Here is a 12,594-nt window from a genome sequence, read left to right as displayed (position 1 = left end):
AATCTTTTTTTCTTTTTTTTGCCATTAAACTAATCTTGATGACAGGGTAGATAAATAATTTGCAATACTGAAAACTGAGGGAAACAGACAACCAATTGCAAAAGACAATATTTCTATTACCTACAGCCCAAATACTTCTGATTGTCAACCCAAGCAATTTTCTTCCTCTCATCCAGTTTATCCATCTCTTACCATGTGCCTAATAGGAAACCAGCTGCTTTATGTAGTCCCACCCTCTTCGAGCCCATATCAACCACTTCATTTCGTGCACATGTTCAAAACCTGCAACTCAGAGTACATTAACAAGCTAGAGATAAATAGGCAGGAACATGTTACGTGGCAGTAAATAAAGTCAGCCCTGTGGACAGGCTGCCGATGGGAAGAGCCCAAGAAGGAGCTCATTCTCCATAGAAATGGGGTTTCCTGTATCATAGATCTGGTTAGCGACGAAAGAAAAGCACCCTTAGAATCATTAAAATAAATTATCCTTTTATCGTCATGTACATTACAAACAAATCCCCACCTTGAAGCAGAGCTAAACTACAGGAGTTCTGGAATGACACCAGGGATTATGCTGGGCGCTACACACTTGAACCAGCCCCGCACCTCACACCAGTAGCTACACAAAGTAGAGAGCGTAAGATCTAATGTACTGTGTACTGTATATCCCTTTCTTTTATCAAGCACTGAAGCCAGGTAGTATTTTTTCAATTTAAGGATAAGCAAGAGGAACAAAAGAACCAATCAAGTGGTTCGGAAAAAAATCAATAGCATAAGAGAAACACAATATTTCTCCATAGACTCCAAGGAAAAGCATAACTTTGAAAATGGTTAATTACTATAGGCAACAGTATTTAAGGAAATAAATGCTAAAGAGTAGAGCACTAGGAAAATTTTTCTATCAAACAGCTTTCAGGTCCCTTGGTTGGAGGCAGATCTGCTTTTAGGACCAAGCAAGATTTAATAGAGAAGATCAAAGTCATAGTTTTAACCATGTGCCTTTGGCCAAGTTATTAAGATTAAATGCCATAATGTGCCACTCACCTAAAGGATAATTATTGTGGGAAGAGTTAGGTTCAGTTTAACATATACTTTCTTGGCACTGACTTCCTGTCAGGTGAAAGTGAAAACAAGACTTGATTTCTAGTCTCTGCTATGCACTAAGGAGATAAATAGCATCAATCAAGTCACTTAAATCTCTATTTCAGTTTCTTCATTTGCAACATATAGTGGGTGAAGCAGAATAAATTTAAGGTCATCTTCCACCTTAATATTATGATATTAGGAAAGCAAAGTGGAAACACATATTGGGAATTATTAGAGCAAGAACTATAAGACAGCAAAAAAAAAAAAAAAAGTTAGACAACCTAAACTTTTCGACAACAATTCATGACTCTTGCATCACCACAAGGCACCAGCTCACAGGCACTGTCTGTGACGGAGTTTTTAGCCGGTAAACAAATAACTGTATTGGAACATCCTCCCTACTCACCTGATCTGGCCCCCAATGACTTCTTTCTTTACCCAAAGATAAAGGAAATATTGAAAGGAAGACATTTTAGGCCGACCTAGTGGCTCAGGCATTTGGAGCTCCGTGCTCCTAACACTGAACGCTGCCGGTTCAATTCCCACATGGGCCAGTGGGCTCTCAACCGCAAGGCTGCCTGTTCGATTCCTCGACTCCTGCAAGGGATGGTGGGCTGTGCCCCCTGCAACTAACAAGGGCAACTGGACCTGGTGCTGAGCTGCGCCCTCCAAAACTAAGATTGAAAGAATAACAATTTGACTTGAAAAAAGACCTGGAAGTACACACTCTTCCCCAATAAAGTCCTGTTAAAAAAAAAAAGAAGAAGAAGGAAGACATTTTGATGACATTCAGGACCTTAAAAATCATACTATGACAATTCTGAGGCCATTCCAGAAAAAGAGTTCTAAAATTGTTTTGAAGGGTGGACTAGGCATTGGCGTTGGTGCCTAGTTTCCCAAAGGGAATACTTCGAAGGTGACCGTAGTCATATTCAGCAATGAGATATGTAGCATTTTTTTAGGATGAGTTTGTGAACTTAATTGTCCGACCTCATATGTATTATTATAATTGTGAGCCACAGAGGCAAGTGATATTACTTAAGACAGCATATATATACAACAAAGTAAAATTCAAATAAAATTAGAAAAATCCTGCTGAAAAATATTTAGATGTAAGAAAAAAGAGGACATGTTAATTATGGATTTATTAAATAAATAGGTTATTAAATCTCTTTTTATTGTGTAACTCCAAGAACATGGGAGAAAAATAAAAAATGAAGGAAAGCACAGCTTTTAAAACCATGGCAGATGATTAAGCTAGCAAATAAATAATCAAGTCTTGTTATATTGTATTAAAGTTCTAGCTCTTAATGTTAAGTCATTTATTTTAAATTAAGGCATCAAAGGAGTTCAAAAGTTAACATGAGCACAAAAAATTGTGGGAACTCAGTCCCATAATACTTACTCTACACACTACCCAAGATGTGAGTGTAAGCACACGCTGAGTAGGTATGAGGTAACAGCTTTTCTTAACTGTGAATAACGAGCCTCAAAAAAAACAAAAACTTAACCAAAGGAGTTCACTATAAAATATTTAAATAATTTGGAAAAGGATTTTCTTTGTTGTTATATGCAGTGGTTTAATTTTTTTTACCATATCCAAAGTAGTATGTTTACATTAGAACCCCAAAAAAATTTCAAGAGACATTATTTACACTTACCATACTTAATAAACTCATGTATTTCTTATTCCTTCCTTATTTTAATGCTGGTTACATCCAAAACATTGCCTTACAGTATATGTAGACCATTAATTACAGTATATGTAGATTCAGCTTTGAATCAAGTTCTAAATTAGGAGTAGCAAGGATTTCAGTAAAAAAAAAGGAGTTCTCAGAACTAAAGAAGAAACAAACAAGCTAAGGAATGGAGAGGATTTTGGAGACAGGAGATGGATTTAGCCAATGAAAAATGTCTTATTCTTTCTTATTCCCTTTGTAAGCCTAAACAAAAACTATAAATATGACAAATAAATTAGGAGTCTCGCAGTGACCTTCTGTATGAAAAAACAATTTTTATGAACCATAATATAAAAACGCTGCAATCCCTAAAGTATTTGAATGTTCCTTTCAAAATTTCCATCAACTACCTTCTACAATGTTCAAGGTAAATAATTATTTCTTACTGAATACTGTTTTCATTTTATTTTATTACTAGAATTACAATGGCATTATTTTAGTTTGCTACAAGTATAAATATTTCAATTAATTTATGAATTAAACATGCTTTTCCTTCTAGGCTTTTGGTCTAGAAACAGAACCTCCATTATAATATTGCTTCTATTGTGAGGAATAAAGAAATAAAATCGTGTCACTACAGACAAGCAGCTAAATTTTAAAAATCAAGTAGGGTGAAGTATGAAAAAACAATTCTATTCCTGTTTTAACGTGCCTGGGAACTTAAACATTTGAACTTTCCAGTGCTGCAGCAATACCTGTATATATATAAACTTCCATATTACCGTCTGATTACCCCCTGAAGTACTAAGGAAAGAATGTTCACGTATCCAGACCACCTGAACTTCTATTTTCCAGACCACCTATCATCTAGAAGATAATCCAGATGCTAAGAAATGCAGGACTGATTTTTCTCAAGAATGTACTTGTGACAATACTAACCCTCAGCTTTTCTTGCTTCTTCTGAACACGCTGGGTATTGCCTAGTTGTATTTCTGGTTAGCAAACCGTAAGACCCTTGAATAAATCTTTATCATTTATTTCTAACCAAAGACTCCTTCACTTACACTCAGTAAACAACTGGAAAATAAAATTGAAATTCTAAGCTGAATTAGAAATGAATTTTGGAACACTGTAAGGTCACCATTTCATCTAAATCTGGGGGAAACCTGTTGGGCTTTGAACTATGACCAAAAACCTACAGGGACTGGGGTTAGAGGTGAAATAGGTGTTTACCCATAGAATACCAAGGATTAGGCAAAAGTAATTTTAGAAAAATAGGTAGAACCACAGAAGGATAAGAAGATTGATAAATTCAAAAAAGTTAAGACTGTTGACGTAAGAAATGTCCAAATCTATAGAGAACTTTAATGAGTTTCTTTGAGCCAAACTGATGACAACTGCCGGGAAGCAAAATCTCAATGGATTATGAAAGTGTTCTGGAAAATGGAAGTTTTACAGTTTATTTCATACATTAGAATCAAAGGAGGAGATATAAAGCGGGTTACATGAAATCCATTGGTGGTAAATTAAGGGGGTGGGAGAAAGCAAAGGGGGGATATCCCTGGGATTGAATAAAGTTAAATAGAGAGACACACACTTCTTTTACATTGGTGGGTACAGGATAGTTAATTAACATTTTATAGCACATAGAGATCGTATTCAGGGACTAGGACTACAATAAAGGGTTCTGTGGTCTCACGCTGGTGCAGTGGGTTGTGCCCTGAGGGGCCCAAAAAAAGATTCCTCTGATATAGCAAGTGTGCTATCTTAGAAGCAAAAAAAAAAAAAACAACAGACAGGCTACTTAAGGTAAACACTGACCTTCGTCAAGGAAGTTACAGGGCAAGTATGTGACTACTTGCCATGATCCACTTTTAGTTAGGAATTTTTATGTTTAGTTAGGAATTTTTATGTTCAGACCATCCCATGTGGTTAATTTTGATCTCTGAGTTTGTAGGGTCTGCCATGCTGGCCTCCCCTGGGCTCGTCAGTTTTAGTTTTCCAAAAGCAGACTAAGCATAAAAGATATATGGAAAGTAATAAAATTTCTATGATGAAAAGGATTAGTTTTACTATACAGTGGGGAAGTAAGGGAACACAACGTGTAGAAAAAGGAAAAGAAACAAACATTTGATGAGAACCAGGTAGACACTACATCTAATACAATCCTTACAAGGAGATATTATCTTCAATTTAGAGACAAAGAAGCTGAGGCCAGAGAATATACACTAAAGCATGTATAATTTTAGGACTAGACCTTAAATCTAACTCCAATATTCATGTTCTTTTCGACACCATTGCTCCCTCCTTGGAGAGAGAAGTGTGTGGAAAATAACAAGTCCACCAAGGATCCAAATTTCACAATGAACGATGTAAGTGGGGACATATTGTGAAAAAAGCTAAACTCTAAATTAGCCCAATTCAGAATGTTGAGTCCACTCTGAGTCTGGGAAGCAATGTAGATATTTCTTTCACAGAACTAAAGCTTCTGAAAGAATAAATGTGAAATCAACTAGTTCAATGCCTAAAAACACTAATAAATAGTAATTGCCATTATTTATTTTCACTACTAACTTTCCATATCACCAGTATATGCTAATTTCATCTGAACACTACTGTGCTTAGACAGCTGAGATTTTCACTTATTTTTTTAATCCTCATTTAATTTGTTCAAACCTTCTGAAATATTTCAGAAAATTTGCTCTTCTTTCCAGTAATTTAACTTTGCCTTCACAGAAAACTTCCACATCAAAAATGACAATGACTTTGATAGCTGAATCTCAAATTATAGGGAAATTGAAAGATGTCAAGTATTTCCACTTCCCCTGATAAAGTTTCAGACATTTTCACAGCAGGAAGCACAGGGAAAAATGATTTTTTTAATTAATGATTGAATATGGAGGGCAGAAAAATAATTTTCCTTCTACCCTTTTAAGATCTTCTGGCTGGACTGATAAACAAATTAACATGAGACAGATTAGCAGTAGAAAAGACAAAGTAAACGTCCTGTATACATGGGAGAGACTCAGGAGCACTGAGTAACTGGCTATGTTGGTGGAAGCCATCACCTTAAATAATATCTTCAGCTAAAGACAAAAGAAGCTGTTGGGGGTGTGGGAGTGGGATTAGGATGGGTGAGAAAGGGGAAGGGATTAAGAAGTACAAATTGGTTGTTACACAGTAGTCATGGGGTAGTTGGGTATAGCATTTAAGGAATATAGTCAATAATATTGTAATAACTATGCCTGGTGTCAGATGGGTACTAAGTTCATGGGGTGATAGAAGGGAGGGAGTTGGGGGCAGGGTGAAAGCTGTGAAGGGATTAACAAGTATAAATTTGTAGTTACAAAATAGTCAAGGGGATGTAAAGTAAAGCATAAGGAATATAATCAATAATATGGTAATAACTATGTATAGTTCCAGGTGGGTATGTCAGGGGGATCACTTCTTAAATTACATAAATGTCTAACCAGTATGCTGTACACCTGAAATTAATATAAAATAATATTGAATGTCAACTGTAATTGAAAAATGTAAAAAAGGGGGGGAAGATAAAGGGGAATAAGAGATTCGAAGTTCCAGGTATAAAACAAGTAAGTCTTGGGGATGAATATACAGCATGGGGAATATAGTCAATAATATTGTAATAGCGTGGTACGGTGTCAGATGGTTGCGTATTATCGTAGTGATCACTTCTTTAGTATAGGGAATATAATCAATAATATGGTAATAACTATGTATAATGCCAGGTGGATACTGTTGAATAACTGTGATGTACACCTGAAACTAATATGATATTGTATGTTAGCTACATTTTAATTAAAAAATCTTAAAAAAAAAATGTTGAGGGTGGAGAGTCAGTTAAGGGAGGTTACCTGGAAAAGCACCATAAACAAGGGTAAGAGATTGTTACGCAAATTTAGTTTCTGCAGTCTCCACAGATCGTGAGGGCAGGCCTGGTACAGTGCGGGAGCCACCTTTATAAATGGAGATTTCCCTTAGAATTGTAAATGTCCTTTTACAAGGGGTAACTTCAGCTTAGTTTACTTAAGAGATTCTCCCATGTCTGTTCCTTAAAATAAACCAGCCTAAAATAAATCAATATCCCAAAGAAGTATATTTGGGGGTGGCAAACTCTGGTTCCCCTCAAAAGCATATAGTGCTTTATAATTTTAAAAACACTACAAAGTATGCATACGTAAAGATTGTAAAGAAATACATTAAATTATTTGTAAAGTGTTTAGATTATTTTTCAAACATTGTTACTTTTACTGGAGGTTTTTTTTGTTTGTTTTTGTCTTAATAAATAAAACCTCTATCCCTCTTTTAAGATCCAGTTAAAATACCATCAACTACTGTGTCCTAGGAAAGTGTGAGCAGTATGAACTAGTAGAATTCATCCCTTTAAACAGAACCATCCTTAAAAAGTTTAGCTCATTGTTTTCAATAAACCAACAGACCAAATTTTAGTTTCCCACCTCTGTACCATCCAAGTACAATACTCACAGCTTTCAACTTCTTTAATTCATGTAAAAAAGAAAATAGCTACACTGAAAAGTTTAGCTTTGTAAAGAAATATTCCTGCTAGCTCATTTACAAATTGAAAAATCGCCTGCTAACTCATTTACAAATTGAAAAATCGCGGTTGCCCCTAGGGCAGCATGACAAGATGCAAAAAAAATTAAGGGCAGAGGTAACACCTAGTCACCCCAGAGCTTCTCTAAAAATCTAAAGACACACCAGGGGTAGGGGTTGGTGGGAGCTGTAATTTCTAGATTAAAAGACACTTTAAAACTCAAGTAAAGCTCTAAGTAAACTTCATATAGGTAATTATGTCATTTAAATACAAAAGGTAGTTTAAAATCCCATAGTTTAAAATTTAAAAATACACTCTTGCATGAATAAAGTCACTGCTTTTCAGGATCTCTACTTACAATCACCCTTTTCTTGGGTTTAAAGCTTGTTAGTCATAGTCATGAGACATATTATTAACCTAACTTGTTAGTAGTGAACACTCATTAGCTCAATATAAGCTCCAGAGCATAGTTTGTTAATAAAGCATCCAGCCTGTGTCACCAGTTGCCCCCAGTCAGCACAGGCGCCTTCTCTTAGTACTGTCACCTAGCTGGATTCAATTCTTAACTGCTTTGCAAAGAGCTTTGACATGAAAACATAAGGAGACACTTACCTCGAGACAGAAGGAGGCACTTACCACGAGAAGCAGCGAAGAGAACTTAGCCAACTTCCGGTTTTGTTAAAACTTGTTTCACATTTCAGCAGGTGGGTGGAGCCAGTTTATCCAGTGCCCAGAGGAAACTTCCCAAACTTAGCTGCAAAACTTGATCTGCAAGACTCGTACTCATTTTAGGACTCCATTTCTGAGAATTAAGCATTCAGTTTTACACAAAGGAAGATTTTTTGCCTGCTGGTAATTGTTTCACCAAGAAAATTATGTTTTTGTCTTTAACTGCAAAATCATTGGAAAATACATGCCTGTCCTATATAATGCTAAGTAAAGACAAACAAAAGAACCTACTTGTGATTAGGTAGGATTGCCAAATTTAGTAAATAAAATATAAGATGCCTAATTAATTCGAATTTCAGAATAACAATCAATCATTCTTTAGTATAAGTATTGTCTTATGCAATATTTGGCATATACTAAAAAACGATTTGTTGTTTTTCTGAAATTCAAATTTACCCTGGGTGTCCTGTATTTTATCTGGCAACCCTATGTAGGATATAACAGCAAATAGCAAACAATTTCAATTAACTGCAAAAGGTGTAACAGATTGCATAGAACTGAAACCTTTGAAAGTGTAAATGGCATAAAGCAAAATAATTATTTTATTTTGCAAAATTTACCCTGAAATTTAGGAGTTTTGTTTCTTTTTAAGCCTTTAATCTTGTTTTTCACAAGATTTTTGGAAAAAAAAAATTAGGGCCAAGAATAACAATGTATCTGAAAATATTAAACACTCTACTTCAGATTATGACTAACATTTGCAGTCTGGAAAATAGACTGTCACACCCACCTCCCCCACCTTGACCTGTGATCACTGGTTGGCAATCAACACTAATAAATTCTCTAAAACCATTTTAAAAGGACATAAGAGAGGTGAAAGACACCATCACTTTACTCTTTCTAAGAACTAGTCACAACTAACAAAAGCCCCTCTCTACAACCTCTAAAACCTTTAGAGAGAGGTTTTAAATAAAGATGATTCAGAGCTGGTTTTCGACCCAATAGCCGCTTGGAACTGGAACAGATTAAAACTAAGTCAGTTGATCTTCGGTACTACTAAGTAAAGCCTCAGGTGACATAGCTTTCTGAAGTTATAATTAGACCCTTTCCAGGAATAGTCCCCAATGAGTAGATACTGTGCATGCCAAAAGCATGATAAAACAGCCATAAAACAAATAATTCTCAGAATATATTATCAGGATCTTTCATCCTATGGCACTCTTTGGAAGCAGTGTTGTATAGTGGGAAGAACTGAAGGGTGAGGTGTAGCTCCATCCAAAACCACCCTTTCCAGGCTTATCATTTCCTTTAAAGTCTCCACCAATGATTCCCCTTATCAGTCCCTCCCAGAAGTTCACCTCTATCTACCAGGCTTTCATCAGCTACTTGTCAGCTGTCACAAAGGAAACAAAATTGATTAAAATGTTCAATGGAGCTTGGACTCTGAGAAGTTGACACTACCCTCCTGGATCCCACGCTCATGCCTCTAAATTAGCCATTCTCAAACTCTCTTGTTTCAAGATCGGTTTACAACTCTTAAATATTATTGTGAACCCCAAAGAGATGTTTGTTTAAGTGGGTGATATATGTCAATATCTATTGTATTAAAAATTAAACCTGAAAAGTATTTAAATACTTATTCACAAATTCATTTTAAATGACAACGAACTCATTACATGTTAACATAATTTTTATGTTGGTTTTATGATTGTTTTCAAAAATAAGAATTTAGTGAGAGGATTAGCACTGTTTAAATTTTTGCAGATCTTTTTACTGCCTGGTATGACATAAGAGAGCTGAATTCTCATATCTGCTTCCTTATTCAATCTGCTGCGATATCATATAATGCATGCAGCCACGGGAAAACTCCACTGTATACTCACAAGAGAATGAAAATGAATAAGGCAAATAAACTATAGCAAGAATAATAATTACTATCTCTTGAGCACCTTGACCAAGGCACATGTATTATCCTACCTAAGTCTCATAATGACTCAAAGTGAAAGGTGTTACTATGGTCATTCTAGAGCTGAGAGTGCTAAAGGATGTGTGTGGCTCAGTAGGTTGCCCAACGTCAGGCAAAGAAAAGTGGTAGACAGAGTTCTAAGGCAGATCTACTAATTCTCTATAATGAACCTCACTTCCAAGTCTTAATGAGGACCATACTTACAAACTTTCCTTTTCTATTTATACTCAGCATTTCATAAAAGATTACACTAAAGTAGAACATCTTGAATTGAGTAGACCCTGCTTCAACTCAATAAATCCAAACCCATCATCTTCAATGAATACATTCTTACTTGGCCTTTAATTATGTCCATCTCATCCAAACAACCAAATCCAACCCCTCTTCTTCATCTCCACTGCCATCATTCTGGCTTATGCCTTCACTATTTCTCCAATGGACTATAGTCATTATCTACTAAGTGCCTCCAGTTTCTCATCAACCGAATTAGCCACCATGTTAATCATTCTAAAGTATAACTTATATTATGTAACTCTCCTGCTCAAAATATCTTCACTTACTGGTTATTACTGAATGAATAAACGTAAAGAATCCATAGACAAATGGTCAAATGAAATAATATCTGTAAAGCACAGTGTAAGGCACAAAAATAAATATTTAATTAATGGTAGTTGAAAGCAAAAAAAAAAAAGTTTTAATGGTGGATTTATAAATTAAAAGCCCCATCTTTCCAGTACTATAAATAATAAGTTATTCCAAAATCATCCATAGACTTCTGACCAAACTCTGTTCACTAAATCCATATTTTACATGTTCTCTAATAATACAGTACCATTCTCAGCATTAGATTAGTGGTAGCAACATTCTTCATATTTTTCTCACCCACCAGTTTAAGGTCACTTCACATTTTGCTACCCTAAACACAGCCAATTCCTTAAATTACTCAACATAATGTGACTTCCCTATGATGGGTGATCCTGGAGAATACCTGCCATTTTACCCACACCCCTGGCTAGAACTATCTGTGTTTTCAGAAAGGTAGCTAATATTATTACTGAGACCCAGTTTTGACTTATTTAGATAAAATAAATCTCTTCAAAAATATTCTTATTTTCATGATTTTTTTTTCACTATAAAACCATTTGGAGATGATTTGAAGTCATTTCCTCCAGTGTAAATACATACAGGGTAGCTCTTTGCTGGAATAGAACATTGCCTTCTCTTAATTTTCAAGTGAGATATTCCTTTGTGTGACACACTGTCTTGCTCACCACAAAATGTATAAGCCTTCCTGACCCTAGCTATTAAATACCAGAAGCCTTCTTCCTCCCATTCATTGTGATAATCCAAAAAATACCACACACATTTCCAAAGTCGTGTCAGAAAGCAGAAATAACGCCTCAATCCACTGTGTAAGGGTGTGATTAGATAAATGATTCTGGGTCCCAATGGAATGAAGTGTCTTGCTTTCAAGAAAAATACCAAAACAGAAAAGACCTAGAGTACTATCTATTCCTAGTAAAGAACAGTACTTCAAGTTGGCAGATAAACTCAACAGAATCTTGGCTTAAAATGTCTATGAAAAAGCAAAGGAGTGTAGTGAAAAAAGCATGAGATCATCCTGGACAAATCAATTATCCTTTCTGTTTTTGTTACCTCAAGGGGGAAAATGAGACATTATAACCAGAACTATAGATTCTGTAAGGTCTCATGCCAAATTCTGAATGTAGGATTCCGAAGACCAAGAAGACAGGATATAATGGGCCAGAAAAATCCTATACTTTTAGAGTGAAAGTTCACTTAAAAAACAAAAAAATTATCACAATTATTCAATGAATATATTGTTAAGCACCTACCAGATGACCAACACTGTGCTAGGCAATAACTTATATTTGTAAAAGGTGACTCTATAGCTACTCTAGCATATTGTAATATCTTAGGTGGGGGGGGGAAAGAAGAGGGGGAGAAGCTTAATTACCTGATAAACTCATATGTAGACACACTCTCCTTGCTTTCCAAACATCTGACCTGAGCTCACTCTTTGTCTAATACTCAACATTGTATGTTTTATGAAGAACAAGTTTGGTTTGTGCTTGCGTAAGCAAATCCACTCTTACAACATTAACTGTCTCCTTGATGTTAATAAAGCACCTAATATATTAATGTCACCAGCGTCTGCTAGGCACACAGACTGTGCTGCAGTCCCTCCTGCAAGTCAAAGGGACTAACCCTTAAGAGAATCTCAGACCCCCCAGGATCTACCTGGCACTGACTGAGGCCTACGCGGTAAACATTGCTTCGAGTGAAAATTAAGGCAAACACACAGGTCTAGTGCCTTTCAATATGCTCATTTATCACACAGAAAATGCAGTGGGAGGAATAGCCTCCTTAACATCAATATCACACAACAATATAATCATAGCAATATGGCCATCAACACAGCAATAACAATTTAGTAAAGTATTTTGATAATGAACCAGTCCCAGAGTCAATCAGAATCCAGTGTGCAAGGTGGCTGGTCTGGGAGGTCAGTCCAGCAGAGGTTTGGTCTGAGTCTGATGGAGCAAGCAGATTTTTGGAGCAGAGGTGCAGCATGGTCACCTCTCTGTCAGGATGGC

At 35.9% G+C, this 12,594-nt stretch overlaps 1 protein-coding gene across 2 annotated transcripts in view; it reads right to left on the bottom strand.

The window, feature by feature from the left end:
• Positions 1–7,984, bottom strand: part of FRRS1 (ferric chelate reductase 1) — a 41,349-nt gene extending 33,365 nt beyond the window's left edge. The window contains exon 1 of one of the 2 annotated variants that reach the window (XM_081025138.1): positions 7,954–7,984. The gene's annotated coding sequence lies outside the window, so the exon portion shown is untranslated. Of the gene's footprint in view, positions 1–1,492; positions 1,525–7,953 lie in introns of those variants that run through there. The other variant, XM_081025139.1, reaches the window with a different exon arrangement.
• Positions 7,985–12,594: the final 4,610 nt, after the last annotated feature.

This window comes from Rhinolophus hipposideros (assembly GCF_964194185.1).
Source record: "Rhinolophus hipposideros genome assembly, chromosome: 19".
Classification (NCBI taxonomy): Eukaryota; Metazoa; Chordata; class Mammalia; order Chiroptera; family Rhinolophidae; genus Rhinolophus; species Rhinolophus hipposideros.
The sequence above is the reverse complement of the archived record's forward strand: the minus strand, read 5'-3'. Positions and strand labels throughout refer to the sequence as shown.